At 38.3% G+C, this 19,420-nt stretch overlaps 1 long non-coding RNA gene across 1 annotated transcript; it reads right to left on the bottom strand.

Annotated features, from left to right (window-relative positions):
• Positions 1–2,646: 2,646 nt before the first annotated feature.
• On the bottom strand, positions 2,647–12,234 carry LOC140509716 (uncharacterized). Its single transcript, XR_011968892.1, has 3 exons — positions 11,344–12,234; positions 11,099–11,200; positions 2,647–4,506 (listed from the first exon to the last, which is right to left on the bottom strand). It is a non-coding gene; the product is annotated as an uncharacterized lncRNA (long non-coding RNA).
• Positions 12,235–19,420: the final 7,186 nt, after the last annotated feature.

Genomic DNA, 19,420 nt, shown 5'->3' with positions numbered 1-19,420 from the left:
ACACTTTTCTGTTTTATTTCTGTATAAGTGATTCTTATACAGATGTGAGTTGAACTAGGTGACCTCTGAAATCCCTCCTAGCTTTGAGATTCTATGACTCATTGGGAAAGCCATGTACTCCCTAACTGTGAGAAAGGAGACATGTGAAAAGACTTTATAATATATATAAAACTTGTTACTCAGTTCTCTCAAGCCAAGTAGTAGGGAACATTTGAAAGTGTGATTCTATTAATGCTCATAAGAAATAAAAAGAAAATTCAGAAATTCAGGAAGTAATGGTGGTGGGCTAGTGGCTGACATTATAATGAAATACATAATTTAGTTCTCTGTAACTCTAGAAGAGTATATTTTGCCCCTTTCAAGAAACTAAATTTTATGAAGCCCCTATTATGGACCAAGCACTTTGCTAGACTGAGGACAGAAAGAAAAAGCTAAACAATTCCTCCTCTCAAAGAGTTTACATTCTGCTCATTTGTTTCTACTGTTTGTCTACAGAATTTTGGGGAGGTTTGAGGTAGTGATACTGTGATGATGCCCTGAGCCCAAAAGTCCAACATACAAAAAGATGAGAAGAAAGATATCAGTGTTGGCTTACTCTCTTCCAAAACTTCAGGAAGGGAAGGGAAACACAAGGTTAATGTAATCCAGAGCCAAAATAAGACATTCTGGCATCCAGGGCAAGTACAGGTGTACGGAATACACCTGGGACAAGTGGCTAGTGGAGCGTGCTTGGGGACACACCTTGGACCTTGAAACACAAAACTTGTTGGTCCTCAAGACCACACCCATAGTTGAGAGACTGACCTACCCTTGTGGGTATGGTTCCCAGAATACTGTAAAACCATTGCTGCAGAGGCTACTGCCAGGAGGTGTAAGTCAGGGCCAGGGCAGGAAGGAGATCACCTGAGGTATGGCTCCCAGGATGACAGTAGAAGGTGGTTCTTATTTGACAGCTTTTTATTTGATGAATTATTTTTGCTAACTATATGCTAAGATTAGTTGTTGCATATACTAAAAGAGCCCAAATGTTATTACCCTCTAAATTTCAGAACAGTGTGTCAAAGATCCAGTCACCCCACCTTAGTTATGGCTCTAATAAAATTTATCCCATGGAATGATTTTTAATCATCCCCCGTTGAACTTATCAGTGTGAACTTCCTGTGGTAGAATGCCAATTGCCTAATTTCCGAGTCTCCAACTTCCAACAGACTTTCCCAAGCAAGATGAATCTTATCTTTGCATTTTTCTATGATCTATTTCACTCCTAACCAACCACACCACCAGCTGCACACTCACCCACATGCTGCTCACCCTGCACTCCCACACACAAATCCAAATCCTCAAATGCTTCATCACTGCTTTTGTGTGTCTGTGTGTGTGTAGAAATCATAGAACCCGAGAGAACTATTAAAGCAGCTTCTTTAACAAAATGAAAGTACAAACTAGAGATTTATAAGTCTCTAAAGTCTGAGAGCTGAATTGGCATCTGAGCATAATGCACACATTCCAGACATGTTACCAACATTCATACTATACTTCCTGCATATTACAAGTGTGCAGCAATTCGGGTCCAAAAATGTCCTTTAATCTAGTTAAGACATGACATTTTCCCAATAAGCCCTAGGATTTCTAAAGTTAACACTCTAGCCATGAAGGAATAAGGTCATTTCCTAGTTTTGGACCTTAGAGACATTTAGCATGCAAATAATTCAGAAATGAAAGAATGCTCTTATTCTTTGGCTGTTAAATTTAAGGTTATGCTGACATTTGTGTTTGGTTTTTTTTTTTTTTTTATTGAATGAGCGGATTGGGTTGGAGTTTAACCCACTTGGTTTGGTAGGCTGAAAAGAGTGATACATAAAAAGTCAAAGGACCCAGATTCAGTTCCCAGCTCTTGTCATCTGCTCCTGTGAGACCTTAGGCAAATCATTTTAGCTCTCTAGAACCTCTGCATCTGTACCTATAAAATGAGAGGGTTAAACTTGTTGGGATTGGAAGTTCAAATCCGTGTGGACGGTCTCGGGCGGGTAAAAGTGGGACTTCTAAATCTTAGAGTCTTACGAGGCCCTCCATGAACAGCAGGGATTCGAGAAGGTCAGACTGAGCTAGCTCGGCTAGCTCGGGTATTTCCGCCTCTCCCCGGGAGATACGTGATGGGTGGAGTCTCCCTGCCCTCGAGGTCGTCCCGGATCAGGGCACACTATTGTTATCTAACAGCACGGTATTCAGATGCAAACTGTGCTGCTGAAGGTTAAGTAGGATTGAGGAAGCCTGAAAGCTCTCTTAGCACGTGAGGAGCCAAGAGGACAGTAGGCTCCGTTTCTCTTCTTTCCTCTCTCCCCTCCCCCTCTCTCCCCGCTTGTACTTCTACTTCCAATCCCTTAAGATCTTAGCCTCCTTAGGAAATCTCCCCCTCTTCCTCCTAAGGAAGACCCCCCTGCACTTGTAACCGAGACCCTGAAATAAAGCTCAACCCTTGTTCGACTCTGGAACGTCCTTTCTCTCATATGAGCATCCGGTTTTGGCCAACCGAAGACCTCAGAGGTGAGGTAAGAAGACTCGGGTAGCCCACACAGGCCTCTAGGCCTGGCATAAACTAGATGGCCATGCAGAATACTTCATTCAAATAATACAGCAATTTCCATATCATTGTGCATACTTTTATTATCTGGTGTGTATATAAACTTAAAATAATTTCAGAAGAAAGAACATAATTTTTAAATAAAAATTATAAAATTACCCTTATCAGCATGTCAGCTAGATAGCTGAAAAAAGAATTTCTTTTCATTGAAGAAAACACTTTTTCACATTCATAGACACAATTGCATGATTTTTACAAAACTATTTACTATTCTTAAAACACATGCAACCACGTTGCCCCCCTGACTAAGAACCTACAGGGCTCCCTGTTGTATCTAGGATAAAAAACACAAAGTCCTCAGCTTGGCATTTATAAACCTTCATAATCTCAGGTTATCCTATCTTTTCCAGATTAATTGAACATTAATCCCCATCACTCTTTTCCAGGGACCTACAAAGGTCCCCTAACTCAAAGATCTGTCTCCTGACTCCATGGCTTGACAAAGGCAGTCCCGTATGTCTGGAATACATTCCTTCCTCATCGATGCCTTTTAGAATCTCTAGCTTCTTTCAAAATTCAGCTCATGTGCCATTTCCTCCAGAAAAAGAAAAGAAGAAAGAAAGGAAAGAAGGAAGGAAAAGAGAGAGAAGGGAGGAGAAAAGAAAGAGCAAAAGAAGGAAGGAAGGAAGGAAGGAAGGAATGAAGGAAGGAAGGAAGGAAGGAAGGAAGGAAGGAAGGAAGGAAGGAAGGAAGGAAGGAAGGAAGGAAAAAAAAAAGAAAAAAAAATCCTAATCCCCTTGGTTGCTAAAGCAGATACTTTCCATAACTTTTGTACTTTCCATAACACTGATCATTGGTAATGAACACATGATAGATGCTCAAGAAATTATTTTTGCGTGACTGGTCACCTGACCAAGCTCCATTCTCATCTCCGTGGTTAATGAGGTAAGTGATGAGAATGTTGTATACAACAGAGATTCAAAAAGCAAATGTGGGAGACAAGGAGTTAACAATTACTTCCACATGGGACCTCACCAGAGATGGCTTTTCTATTGGATTTCTATTGAATTAATAGCTCCCAAGAACTCTGGGTAGTTTAGTACATAAAGGATTAGACTTGGAGTCAGTATGACTTGGCATGGAACCTCTCCTCTAACACTATTACAGTGTCACCATCGACAAGTCCCTTCACTTCCTGATTTCCTCCTCAGTAGGGATTTAGTAGGACAGGTAGACTAATGCACTCTTGGTAGAACTGTGAATTGGTGAAGTTATTCTGGAAACTAATTTGGTATTATATCCCAAAGGTTATTAAATTGCCCTTTGGTCCTAATGGTACTACTACTAGGTCAGGGTGTATGGAGTGTTCAGGAAGGACTAGCACCTCTGGTGTAAGGGTTTGCCAAACCCTTTTCAGGGCTGCTCATCTACTTTTGGTAGCTACCTGGCACTCAACTCTCACCTATGGCTCCAAGAAGCTGTAGCATGTGCAGTAGCCACATCGCAGTAAAACCATCTTGGCAGGCAGGCTAAACCGAGTTGAGGATAACTGACAGGCCTCAAACTTGTTCAGTAAGTTAGGGGATGTATACTTTCACCAAGGGAATGGGTGGATGAGAACAATGTGTTCCAACAGACATGAAGGAGCCAAAGCATTGCAGGGGGGAGTGCTTAGTTTGGTCAATCACTGAAGATACCAAGCTCATCCACTGGATCTCAGGCCACTGTCAGTCATCTTGACTTCTGTCTTGCCACCAGCCTTCGATGACTCTGGAAGAGAGAGTGAGGCTGACTCCTTGTCACAGCTATGCCTCACTTAAATCCAGTTCACGCACTAGTCAAGACATTACCCTGTGATGTCATTGATCCTCTTTGAAAAGGAAGGATAACAACGAGAAGTTTTATGCAGCACCTGTAGCAAATAACTGGAAATACATTAGAGAATGACTGAATAAACTATTGCATAGGAATATTAAGGAATATTATTGCATAATAAATGACAAAAGAGACAATTTAGGATAACTGTGCAAACTGAGCCAACCAAGAGAAATTATTTTGTTATTTGTTAAAAGAATTTCCTTTTCTTTTTCTTCTTTTTCTCTGATGGAGAAAGGGAATTAGGAGAACAACTTTCTTTAATCTGAAACATGAAATTCAATCACTTTCTGTCTTTGGCCTTAATTTAGGCATTCTCCTCGGGGAAGGATCCCCAAAATTAAAACATCATGTATTAGAAAGTTGGGAGATTATGGCATTGGCAAATGTGGGGAAAGTACATGTAAATATGATAATATATAATTATATTATTATTATATATGAGTATAGTATATAATTATACTATTATTGTAAATGAGTGTTTCTAAACCTAATATTTTGGGGCAGCTAGGTGGTGCAGTGAATACAGTGGTGGCCCTGGAGTCATGAAGACTTGAGTTCAAATCTAACGTCAGACACTTACTAGTTGTGTGACCCTGACCAAGATACTTAACCCTTTTAGCCTCAGTTTACTCATCTGTAAAATGTGTTGGAAAAGGAATTGGCAAACTACTCCAGTATCTTTGCCAAGAAAACCCTAAATGAGATCACAAAGAGTCAGAGAGAACTAATTGACTGAACATACCAATATTTTTAATTAAAAAATTTTAAGTTATTTAAAAATTCTAACCTTAAACCAAAAAATTAAGCATGTTCATATATACAGTAGAACATGACAAGATGACTATATATGAAACTATGAATTTCTGTCCAACACAGCTTGCTATTTTTAAAAGTATTTTAGAAATTAATGATGTTGCTTTCAAAGCTGTCTTTGTTGTCTGCTTCCTTCTGAACTTCCGTCTGTGTTTTAATGCACTTTTTCGTTCTTTTCTCTTTTTGCTAACTTCCTTTGTGTGTTCCCAACTTCCCTCCCCTAATCTGAAAAAAAAAAAAAGAAAAGAAAACCCTTGTAAGAAATAAACATAGTCAAACAAAACAAATTCACAAATAACCATGTCCAAAAATGCATCTCTTCCCCTTTCTCCTTTGTCCTTTATTCGTGGAAAGCATCAAAGAACGTAGACATGGAAATAGATAAGGCTTTAGAGGGTGTCTTGTCCAGCCTCCTTTTTAAAAAAAGTTTATATGACACTTGAACGTTTACAAAGTACTTTACGTGTTATCTCATTTGATCTTAATAACAACCCTATTAAATAAGGGTTATTGGTATCCCCATTTTACAGGCAAGGAAACTGAGATAGACAGGGGTTAAGGGAGAGTGATTGGATTCTAACAGGAGTTTGTGGTCCCTAAGTCAAGAAGCATTCATTAAGACTCTACTCTGAGTAAGGGAGTATGCCAGGTGGTGGGCACAGGAAGATATAACAAAAGAAAAGGGGTTCTTTACCTCAAGAAGCTTTATATTTTAGTAGTGTGATAAAACACATAAATAAACATGCTGCTGTTCATTTGAGGAATAGGGAGAGAGGTCAAACAATTAAGGGAATCAAGCGGTTTCCTAAAGGAGATCACAGATGATCGTGAAGACCATCTTATCCAGTCCATATTCAAAGGAACCCCAGTTGTAACTTAGCCAATGAGTGATTATTCTGCCTTTCTTTGAAGACCTCCAGAGGTTGTTGGGTAGGGTCTGAGCCTTGGAGGGAGCTAGAGGTCCTAAGAAATGAGTCAGAAGAGAGGGCATCCTAGGCATGGGGCAAACCTATGTAGAGACCCAGAAGAAGGAGAGTCAAGTTTGAGGTATAACAGGGAGAAAAATTTGGCTGGAATATGGGGTGCATAAAGGTGGGCAATCTACCATAAATCTGGAAAAGTAGCCCAGAGAGAGATTGTGAAGGGCTTTTTAAAAAATATTTTGAGGAGGTGGCATCTTGTCCTTAAAAGAAGTTTTGTTTTTTTTTCAATCATCTCCAACTTTTTGTGACCCCATTTGGGATTTTCTTGGCAAAGATACTGGAGAAGTTTTTCATTTCCTTCTCCAGATCATTTTGCAGATGAGGAAACTGAGGCAAACAGGGTTAAATGACTTGCCCAGGGTCACACAACAAAGATGAGTCTTCCTGATTCCAGGTCTAGCACTCTATCCACTGGGCCATCTTGCTGCAACTGTTCTGTTGCAGGTATGTAATATGGTCAGTTTTGTACTTGAGAAAGATTATTTTGTCTCTTATGTGGAGGATGGATTGGAGAAGGGAGAGACTAGATGATGGTTGGCCAGGCCTTTTCTTTTCCCTGCTGGCTGCTCACTGAGTTCTTCCATATTGACAGAGAAAGCCTTACAAAAGACAAGGCCAGAGAGATCACTGTCACTTGCTCTAACCTAGGATGTGGTTTGAATATGCCATTTCATTCTTTAGAAAGCTTTAGTAATCACATCCAGCTGTTTTCACCATGCTTACCAGGAGAATGACTTGTACATTCAGTATTCCCAGGAAAGCCTCACTAAAACTTTTTAAAGATAAATGGATTCAAATGAATCAAACTGTGGAGTTGGCCATGTCATATGTATGTGTGTTTATGCGTTGAGCATTTTAAGGTCACATATAAAGTTTTCAGTAGAGAATATTCCCAAAAGGGGAGGGGGGAATTCAGAAAGAATTTTTTTTATTTCCAGTTTGATTTTTTTTACACTAGCAGCACACCACAGATCAGATTTTTATCTTTCAGCCAGGATCCAGCTGTGCACATTTTCAACAGCTGGAATGGTAATAAACTCTGTTCTATTAAAATGAGCTCATTACTATTTAGTTTGTGCTGACTCCCAACAAAACCACAAATTGCTCCCTCAAGTTTGAAAAGAATTTTATGAAATTGCTAAGAGAAAGAAATTTTCAAACAAAATTCTAAATTTTAGAACATTAATTCTGCAGACCTGGCCTATTCTTTTCCATTATACTTTGAAGCCAGACACTAAAAATAAATAAATCTAAAAAATGATAATTTGGTAATGACTCTTAAAATACCTTAAACAAGTTATGAACTTTTTTTAGGATACTTTACAATATTCTGGGGCTAGATGAAATAAGCAAAATCCTGCCTCAAACATTTACTAGATGAGTGACCCTAGAGAAGTTCCTTTACCTCTGTTTCCTCACATGGAAAGTGGGGATAATAACAGCACCAGCCTTACACAGTTGTTGTTAAGATCAAAAAGAGATGACATGTAAAGTATTTTGTAAATTTTGAAGTCCTATATAAATATTAGCTGCTATTAATGTTATTATCTGTAAAAAAGAGGGGGGATTGAACTTAATATTCTCTAAGGTTTCTTCCACATCTGTGCCTATAATTCTGTTTTCAGAGAACAAGGAAAAAGGGGGAAGGGAGAAGAGATACATTTCTGAACATAGTGATTGAGTTACAGAGGATAATAACACAATCCTTGTTGGGTTATGATCTGAATTACTATGGAGATAGTATCCACATCGATCCTCAGTCCATCAAATATTGAAAGATTTAAGCCAAATTAAATGAATAAGTCTTAAAAGAAATCTTAAAATATCTTCCCTGAACTATCTTTAGTCAAACTCAAATGCCTGAGGAAGAGAGGAATAGAGAGGAAAAGTACTAAAATTATTTTCACCTAATTTTCTCCCCCTATTCCAAATCTGTCTTTAACAAAAGCTTCATTCCTTTAGTTTAAAATTTTGATCTTCATCAAATGCATACATACTTCCTAAGAGGTCCATTCTGTGCACATTCATTTTTGTCAGTACTTTGAATTTTAGTATGAATTATTAATTTTCAACATCATAAATCACCTTTAAGCTGTTTTAAAATTTACATAGTATTTCCCTCATAGTAGCCTTTTAAGAGAATAAGCATTTTTATTCTATTTTATGGGTGAGGAAACTGAGGCCCAATGCAATTTGGTGACATACAATCACCATAGTCACAGACTACAGTCTAGCTATTACTGCAGAGAAACCAAACTCCATCTTTGGTATCCATTTCAATGATTACAATCAGAAAAAGTTGCTTTTGAGGAACTGAAATTGCACTGAAAGAACATTACTATTTTATAACCTTGATATTAAAAATGAAGGCAAACCAGAAGGACAAGTTCTTGGTCTAAGTTTAAACGAGTCTTTAAGACCATAAGTTGAGTTCCAGAGTCCTTATGGTATCTAACTTTAGGGGGAAAAAATAGAAGGCCCCTTCTGGGATGGACCACCTATTACCTGACATTTGGAAAAGACCTGTCCCTCAGCCAAAACATTTTCAGTGTGTTATTTGATTATTCTTTGACATAAATGTGATCAAAAAACAATTCTGAGGCAGGTCTTTCATAATTAAATCAAGAATGACCATGAGATGAAATTCAACTTCAGAAGTATTTTTAATGTGATGAGTGGAACAGTCCCATCCACCCCTTGCCAAAAAGAGAAAGTCATAGATAGCACAATTTGATTTTGATCAGATATGATCATTCTAAGAAGCCTTTTAAAAAAAATTCCACTCCCTTTGACTGAGGTCCAACGATTCTTTTCACTATTATATCATGGTGTGACTAATTTACAAGTATTCACCCATTTCTGAATGTGTCTTTTGAATGAATGACACTTCTGTATATGCCACTTAAAGGGATAGTATTTTTAAAAAAACCACACAGTGAGACACTCCTTTTACCTTCCTGTTCTATTTATCCAAACATTTATTTCTCAAGAGGTGGAGTGTGTCTAATATTTAAGAACTAAGAGACTCTTGAGCTCTTATTCCCTCTCTTCCCATGGAGTTTTGTAGCTTAAATATCTTTTTGGAAGGATCTTACAATATAAAGTAAGTTCTTTATGTCTTGCAGACCAGTATCTTGGGCTATGAGAGAGACAGAGCCCCTCCAATATTCCCAAGCACCTTAATTCGCCACTTCCATCACTTAAACTAAGAGACTTTGCCCCAGGTATAGATTAACTGTTTACCAAGTGCCTTTGATCTGCTAAAATTTTCATTAGGTTACGGTGCCCTGATGCTATTTATAAATGTACTTTGAGGGAAATAATCAAAGTTTTCATTCTCTTTCCTTACCTTTTTCTTCCTCCTTCCCCCCTTTTATCTCTTCTTTCTCCTTCTTTCTCTATTCTATTCTAATTTTTGTTTTGTTTTGTGCATTAAAGCATCAGTGCTGGTCTTCCTAAGTTAAATTTTTCATTCTCTACTGAGAATACCAGGGATCACAGAAATGCCAGGAGAGAAGTGTAAGTGATCATTGCTAGCCATGTCCTGTCTCTGGCAATTATATTCTTCATGCTTCAGAGGTAATAGAAACACCCCTCCCCTTGCACACACACGCATACACACACACACACACACAAACACACACTAACAAAGGATGACCCAGGATTACACCATGAGTAGCCCAAATTATCATAGCACAGGAAAAATGTCCTTACAACCATGTCCTGTTGAAATAATTGACCTGATCATCAATTTTTATTTGGCCTATGCCCAAACATTAAAAAACCCCAGAAAAATAGAAAACAATATATTAAACTGTGGTTCAAATGGAAGAGCCTTCCAATTTCCAATGAGTCACACGAACATTTCAGAATACAGCATATGCTACTATTGTCAAAATAAAAAAAAGAGATTCACCCCATATCTGCCAGTTAGAAAACTGTGAACCCCAAAGTGTTTAGAAAAATAGTAAAGTCCTGGAAGGAATCAGTATTAAATACAAGGGCTCATGGTTTTGATATTCACTTTCTAGACCTTTGTCTGAGTTCAGCTTTACTGAGGCTCAGGTCTGGCCAGACACCTAAGCAGAGCAAGGCAATCTCCCTTTAACAGAATTTCAGTGATTCTTAAAATGCCTTCCACCTCCTCCAGATCTCCTCTCTTTACCAAAAGCTTCATTCCTTTAGCTGAAGGTTTTGATCTTTATTAATATGCAAACATACCCCCTAAGAGGTTCATTCTGTGTACATTTATTTTTGTTTATCATTTAGTTACGCTCTGATGTGAATTAGTGATTTTGAATACCATAAATCACCTTTGAGCTGTTTTAAAGTTTATACAATGCTTTACTTACAACAGTCTTTTGAGAGTATAAATATTTTTATTCTATTTTACAGATGAGGAAACTGAGGCCCCAAATGGCCAAGAACGCAGTTCACTGGGTACCTGACATGATGAGTGTACAACTGAGTATTTGGGGCATTGAAAAGAAACTTTACTTGGACCTTAGAGCAGGAACTCAATATTTTTTGCTTCATGGACCCCCACCTCTTGGCAGTCTGATAAAACCTGTAGACCCTTTCTCAGAATAACGCTTTTAAAGGTAAAAAATAAAATGTATAGGGTTTCAAAGGAAAAATATATATTGAAATATACTTATCAAAATTTTTTTTTAAGTTCACAGATCTCAAGGTAAGAACCCCTATCGAGAGTCAATACTGTTGATTTTAGACCAACTAGAGAAAAGTGAACTTCTAGGCTTGGCAGCTCATGCCCAGAAATGTGTGATCTAACCAAGCTGCTTTTACTTTGGCTAATCATCCTTTATTTTAGCCTCAGTCTTACCTTTCTTTGATCCCCCTTCCGTCAGAACACTCCTTTCATAGCAGGCCTTGAATCAGCAGGAGGGCACCACTGACAAACTCAACAGTAACTGTTTCCTTTGGCCTTGGGATGCGCACAGGATAAAACATGGAAAGGGGGTCAAGTCCATATTAAACAAGCAGTCATTTCCCTCCTTACTCCCTCCCCTCAAAACATGCATTTGCCTTTGAGCCTTAATCCATGGCTGGAGAGAAAATGGAAATCACCTTGTGTGGAATCTCTGTAGAGGCTAAAACTCCAGAAAATCAATCTTGCTGGCAAACAGGGCTGAAAACTTCTGCGGACACAAAGACTGGGAAATAAGCCCCCAATGGGACAGCTCTGCACCCATCCAGTCTGCAAAAGCGACCAAATCGGGCCGTCTAGACAGGAAGGGATGAGTAATCAAAAGGGCCAATCAATCGACTCCCCGCATGGCTAAGAGGGTTTTCTAGCAAGTTTTGTTTTTCACAGGAAGGGCCACTTTAAAAATCTTATGTTGTGAGAACACCATGTTATGTGTGAACTCAGGGATTTTCGAGCCATCTGGTTCTGGGACAAGTCTATACCAGCAAAAGCCAGGAAAAGTAGATAATTATCTAGGTAAATGGGGGAGGGGAAAGGAAAGGGGCAGTGCTCCAGAAACGCTATTACGGACTGTCCGAAATAATCAGTTTGGCCAGATATTTCCTAAATGCTCTGCTTAAACTTCGCCTGTGGAAATACGACCAGTGAAGCGACCTCTTCTCAGTCCCCAAATCAGCAGGTGGGAGGCTGGGTGGGAAGTCATGTTTGTATAATGATGATTCATAATTGGGCTCACAAAGGACTCCCTATTCACCCCTCACTAGGGGATGGCAGGGGGCAAGGGTTAAAAGACCTGCCCTTTCACACCACTGTTTCTCAGTTTCCCTCAGGCTTGCTCCTAGATCAAGCAAAGATTCGTATACGACTCCAAGGAATGGAAAGTCGCTCTCTTTCCCTTCCCAGTGGGTCATCCAGCAGCAGGAATGTCAAGAAACTGGCCCACTGCCATTCATCAGGTACTGTTTGTTGCACCCCAAGTCTGCCCTGAGTCTGGCCTGCATGGCTCTGAGGCTGAGGAAGGTACAGAAGACATCCTATGCAGGATGAAGGGGGAGCAGGGGGCCCTTACGTCTGCCTATTTCCTTACGCCCCCCCACCCACAGCTCTAACTTACATCAAGGCGAAAACAAGCACTGCTGGGAAAAGCATCTTAACATAGCGACTGTTCGTTATGTGTACGGGCTTATTTAGTGCGTATTTACACATTTATATATGCATATATTTGACCAAATACAGACGACCAAAAAGGAAATACATACATGATGTATATGTGTATTGATAGTTAATTACACTTATCTATGGTATTTATATATTGGTATCTATTTAGATATATTTATTTCTGTTATTTATATTTCATGGATAGATTTCTATTATTTCTATATTTATTGTTTCATTTATATATTTACTTACAGTTAATTACACTTATCTATGATATTTACCTATTTATATAGGCATATTTTATTTTTATATTGTGGATATTTTATTGATGTTTCTATTATTTCTATATTAATGTTTATTTCTATATTTATTAGTTACTTATTTCTTTTTATCTGTATATTTACTTATAGTTAGTATGCTTATCTATGATATAATGGTGTTCACCTGATTCATAATATAAATGATATGATTCTTTGTAATATTTATATATAGTCTTTATATAAATTGCCTATATTTATAAAATATAAAATATAATTTGAATAGTTATCTTTTTTGAAAGCACGTAGAAGAAATAAGTAAGGATCACAAATGTTTGCAGCAGTACGTAACAGAAAAATTTTTGACTCCTCTGTATAAAACCTTTTTTGATCCACCCAGTTCTTAGCACCCTTCCTCCTAAACTACTTTGTATGCAACTATTTTGTATTCATTTGTATTTATTCACTTTATATCACATATATATATATATATATACATATGTATATATTTATATGTATCTGGGGCAGCTCGGTGGTACAGTGGATAGAGCACCAGTGCAGGAGTCAGGAGGACCTGAGTTCAGATCTCACCTCAGACACTTGACACTCACTAGCTGTGTAACCTTGGGCAAGTCACTTAACCCTAATTGCCTCATCCTTGGTCATCTCCAGTCATCCTGATGAATATCTGGTCACTGGATTCAGATGGCTCTGGGGGAGAAGTGAGGCTGGTGACCTGCACAGCCCTCCCTCGCTCAAAAAAAAGTCAAGTGGAAGTCATGTCATTACTTCTCTGATGGCATGGTCTTCTTTGGCAACGAAGGATGAATACACGCTCACACACACATTTATATGTATGTATGTATCTCTATGTATACATGCATACACTATGTATTTCTATTCACATTGAGCTTCCATTCTAATGGAGGAGACAGAAAAATCCATATATATAATATTGCTGGGAATTATAATTGTTATTATTATATTAACAATAAGCATATATGGGTGTGTACATATGCATATATGTGTGTACATATATGGACTATTGTCTTCCTCATTAGAAAAAAAGCTCATTGTGAGTAGACGTTGTCTCATTTTTTGCCCTTGTATCCTAGTATCTAGCACTTTACCTGACATGTAGAAAACTCTAAATAAATACTCATTGACTGATTTATTGATTGATAAACTCATAGCCAAAAGGCCTGAGTTCAAGTTCAAATTTCCTACTCACCAGCTCATTGACCTTTCCAAAGTACTTTGTCAGTTGAAACAAGCTTCTCATAGCAGATCATTGATTTAAGTTTCATTTCTCATCTAATGACAGTTTACCACATGATGATGGGCTCTTCTTTTCAACACCACCACTCCAAGTGCCAGCTGGATATCTCCATCTGGAAATCAATATGATCAAAAAGGAATTCATCATCTTCACCTCTAAACTTGTCCCTTTTCTTGTTGTCTACATTATCTTCCCATTCACCCAAGCTCTGAAACCTTGAAATAAATTTTAACTGTTTCCTCTTCATCACCATTTTCATTCAGTTTCCAAGTCATTGATTCTACCTCCACAACATCCACCCCATCCATCCCTTTCTCTCCATTCATACTGCCACTGTCCTAAATTGAGAGAATCATGATCTGAACAATTGTAATAACATCCTAACTGGTGTCCTGACCTCTAGACTCTCTCTTCTCCATTCCATCCTTCCCATAGCCATCAAAATAAGCTTCCTAATGCAGTGATGTATGTCATTTCTCTGCTTAAAACCATGTTTATTGGTTTCCAATTGACTGGAGGAAAAGTATAAACTCCTTAGCATTTAAGGACTTTTCACCTTCTTTTCAGTTTCATTTCATATTGTCCCCATCATGTACCTATGCTGGTGACTCAGTCAAATTCAGCTACAAGATGAATTCACCATAGCCCTGTAGACCATTTTCCATGACTGGAATGTACACCTCTTCATATCTACTTTTCAGAATCCTTGTCCTTCATAACTCATGGGCTACTCCTGTGTAACCTTTCCTAATCCGCAGATGAAAGTGTTTTTCCCTCTTTAAATTTTCCTAGAATATGTTACCTTAATCTCTCTGTCCCCATCACACACTACTTTGTTTTAATATTTATCTGTGAATGTGTTACATTTTACTTCCCTTCCAGTTTAAGCTACTTACGAACAGGGTCTGTACCATTTTTTTTCTTTGTATCCCTAGCACTTAGCTACAATGACTTATACAGTGTAGATGCTTAGTACAACTCAATTCTGCAAACATTTATTCAGCTTTTACTACAAGCAAAGCCCTGTATTCAATAAATATTTGTTAAATTGTAGATATTGGAAGAAATTCAACATCACAGAAAACCCTGAAATCTTCTTATTCGTGTTTTGCTTTAAAAAAACAAATAGTTGGCAATGGTAGGTGCTTGTAGAGTTTGGCTAGTAGAGTTTGACTAACCCCTACCCTCCTGTGGGCAAGACCATAACCTTCTCCCTTCAGGTGTCACTTCCTGTCTAGTCACTGTCTCTACCTCTTCCCCTGGAGGGAATGCTATTTCTTTTAAACCTGTTGAGGAAAAAACAATAGGAAGAAGAATTAACTATGTCTTCTTCCTCAGAAAGGCTAACTTACAAACCTTCCCCCACCAGGACTGCTTACGCATTTATTTCTTTCCAGGTATGGGTCTGAATTCACTTTTTCTTCATTTTGGGGGAAGCTATAAAGTACAAAGCAATAAAACATCTTTTATTCATCTCAAGTCCCCACTTAGGAAGGTCCCACTGACTAAATGGGGAATCAGTCTCTCTGTGTATCTCTCCCTGTCTCTTTTTCTCTCTTTCACTTTTTCTGCCTCACTTTTGCTCTGCCTCTCTCTCTCTCTCTCTCTCTCTCTCTCTCTCTCTCTCTCTCTCTCTCTCTCTCTCTCTCTCTCTCTCTCTCTCTCGTATCTGTAGATACAGATATTTAGAGATATAGATATCACACTACGGAATCTATTTTTCTGTCTTGTATACTTTAATATGTACTGTATGGTTTCCTTTGGCTACATTTACTTTAAGGATGCACACATAAATAAGTAACACAATGAACAACCATGTTATCTGAGAGGTTTTAGTCATAAAACAATAGTGAAACAAAAAGCCAAACAAACTTTAAAAACAAGGATTGGAGATATAGAATCCCTCAGGAGACAGCAAGAGTAAGGGTAAAGCAAGGGATGGGACAGTAACAAGTTACCAGGTTTGTGCTCAGCAACAGGAATAACTATATCCCTTCTGTCCCTGTTCTGTGAAGTTTCCTCTTGACAAGATCATCGTCTTTGCATTAACATCTTGGCATTCTTTCCCTCATGCCAGTTTGCTCACAAGCAGGGAGGAGGCAGTATCAGCAAAGTGCGATAATCTGCCTTCTTGCCTCCTCCCAGTCCATCTTCCAACCTTTCTCACACCATGAGATACAGTCACTAATTACAAGACTTCTCCCCGCTCCTCAACAGCCTCTCCTCTCTCCTTAAGGAAATGAGACCGTCTGAGTTCTCTAGGAGCTCAAGTAAATAAACATAGGGGGTATTCCTGTCTACCAATGACAAAATATACATTGATTTAATGCATAGTGTTTAAGATCTTAGCTCAAGAAACTGAGGGGAGAGCCAAGGTTTAAGCAAAATATGATCTCTTTCTTCTGTCAGCTTACAATCTGGTAGAATACAGATAGCTACAAAGCACATTATTACATGCAAGTGCATGGAAAATATCAAAAATTAAATCCTATGTGTAGTCTAAGAGGGACAATAGCTACTGAATGTGCCAACCATGGGAAATTTAATTCAATTAGGTAAGGATCGATTATTGACTATGTGCCAGGAACTGTGCTAGCGATTGGGGAGAAAAAGATAAAAATAAAATAGTCTCTGTTCCCAAGGAATTTATATTCAATTGGAACAGCAGTAGTCATAGTATATTACCAAAATATAACTTCCTCAAACCCAGAGCCTCTAGACCCATGGTCAAATGGCTACATATCCAAGTAGCTCTGGACCAGTTAGATTCTCAGCAGCCATCACTAGGTTACTGAGTGTCTTTGGTACCTGCCTTCGAAGTCCTGTGCAGGTTTGGAGATCTCCAAGTTATTTCATGTTTGCACTGAGACATCAAGTAGGCTGGGTGGGAGGGAACCTCCTCTCTCTTCAAGTCTCCCACTTTTTTGCAAGAAGCCATTACTTATGCTGGGGTCTTCCCTCTGAGATTACCTTCAATTTATCCTCTTTCTACATAGTTGTTTTCATGCTGTTTCTCACATTCGACTGTGAGCTTCTTAGGGGATGGAATGATTTACTTTATTTGTATCCTCATCACTTAGGAGAGTGCCTGGCATATTGCAGGTACTTACTAAATGCGTGTTTACTTGACTTGGCTTGATTCCAACCTTCAGATATTTAAAGGGTACTTTTACTTTAGATATATGCTTATAATGGAGTATAGACCAACTTGGAGAATCTGAAACTTCTTGGCAAAGCCAAAGGAGTCCAAATCACACCCTACATAGACCCAAAGTTGACTCTGACTTTCTCTCTCTCTCTCTCTCTCTCTCTCTCTCTCTCTCTCTCTCTCTCTCTCTCTCTCTCTCTCTCTCTCTCTCTCTCTCTCCCCTCCCCTCTCTTTCCCAACCCTGATCCTACTCTAGGACACTGGTCAGATGTCATATTCTACTCTGGTGATGATAACTCAACTTCCCAGGAAAACCTTGGAAAGATCCCAGAGATTTCAAAGCTTTCTTGAGATCTAGGGACCAACCCTCAGTAGCATAGCAGAGTTCTGAATCCTGTGATGTTTGATTGGGATTGATGCTACAATAATAAATTTTCTGAAAAGTTTGGTATCCCTCAAAGGCAATATTCATACTCTCTCATTTGGAATTTCTATTTACATTTTCTAGATTTGGAAAGAGTTTGTTTTATTCCAATTAGAAATTTTGACAACTTAGGAGAAAGCAAATGTAGCAAGTTCTGCAGATGGTCAATCATTCCTATTAGCATGCTTTTCAGTCTTCTCAGTTGCGTTCATGACCCTATTTGGGGTTTTCTTGGCAAAGATATTGGAATGATTTGTCATCTCCTTCTCTAGCTCATTTTACAGATAAGGAAACTGAAGCAAACAGGATTAAATGACTTGCCTAGAGTCACACACAGTAAGTGTCAGATTGAAACTCAGAAAAATGAGTCTTTCTGACTCTAAGCCCAGCACTCTATCCACCGTGCTACCTAGCTGCCCCTTTATCATGTTAGGCACCTATCTAGGAAGTCTACATCAAAATAGTATGGCCAAGTGAAAGGAGCATTTGAAATGGGAGCCTTGTGACCTGAGTCCTAGTCCCTACCCTACCACTGTGCAATCTTGGCCAACTTATTTCACTTTTTGGGGATTCCATTTCCTTATTCTTAAAGATAATCTCAATTCTAATGTTCGATGGAAACAAATACTGTTGTCAGTATTCGTGGTAGAAATGCCTCACTAGAGTTATTCCCCAGTTACAGGAATAATCTGAAATTCCCATCTCCTACATTTGCTGTTATTGTTTCAGACTTGTGATTTCTAATGTTTGGAGAACTCCTGGTTCCTGAATCTACATTTCTTGTTATTTTTCCAGACTTGTGATTTCTAAGGTTTGGGGAACTTCTGGTATGGAATCTCCTTTTGCTGATGCAGATCAGCAACTTCTATGTAACTTATCATCTTAGAGAGTTACCTGAGGCTCTGAGAAAAGTTATATGACTTATCCAGGGTCATAGAGATCCAGAATCATAGTGACCTCAATGGAATCTTTTACAAACTTAAAAAGGGATTCATTTACATAGAGGTAAAGGCAACTATAAAATTAGCCACGAAGGAAAGGTGGATTGAGGTGAAATAAATTATGAAAGTAAGTGAAAGAGTAATTGTATCTTTGAAAGAGTAGACAGACAGATGGGTGCATCAGACACCTCTAGACGAGAGACTCTGCTTTTGTGGTTGGCTAGCAGTAGTGTGGTAAAACATAGAACAAAATTGAGACAGAGTGAGAAATTCTGAACCTCTGAATTTTTTTTAAGAAGAAAAAAATTCACCAAATCCCACAGTCTGCTCCCCTAACTACCCTCACTCAAATTATTTTTTTTCCAAAAATAAATTTGGGAATTTAATTATAAAATGAAGACAGGACATGAACTGGACTTGAAAAAGTACATAATCTCTATTCTTCCAAGCTTATGAAAAAAAGATTCCAAGACGTCACTTTCCGGATAGTATATCATTTATCACACCTTACTGTTACCATCCTCTGCAAACAAACTAAACAGCAGTTTCCATGAAATGAACAAATTTGGGTGATTTGAGATTTTGTTCAACTAATGAAATTTGATTAATTTTAGTTCACTATGTTTGCCATTCTAACATGGTTAGTGCGTAGAAGAAAAGGTAAATAGAATCCCTGCATGATAAATATAATAGATTTACTATAATAGAACACAGTTTGTCTCAGGCAGGTTTAATTCTTCAATGAATTTATAACAGAATTCTGGAGCTAGAAAAGAAGGGGGATCCTTTAACCCAGTTCTCTCATTTTAAAAAAAAAAAGTAGTCAAAAGGAAGACTAGGTTTGGAAACACAGAACCTGGGTTCAGATCCCATTTGACACTTATAACCTGTGTGACCTTGGACAAAACTTTTAACCTCTTTGGTTAACCTCAATATCCTCATTTGTAAAATTAAGGAGGCTGAATTAAATATCCTCTATGGTACCTTTCAGATCTAAGTCCATATGAACT

This window comes from Notamacropus eugenii, chromosome 6 (assembly GCF_028372415.1).
Source record: "Notamacropus eugenii isolate mMacEug1 chromosome 6, mMacEug1.pri_v2, whole genome shotgun sequence".
NCBI classification, from domain to species: Eukaryota; Metazoa; Chordata; class Mammalia; order Diprotodontia; family Macropodidae; genus Notamacropus; species Notamacropus eugenii.
Note: the sequence above shows the minus strand (reverse complement) of the source record. Positions and strands in the feature narration are given on the sequence as shown.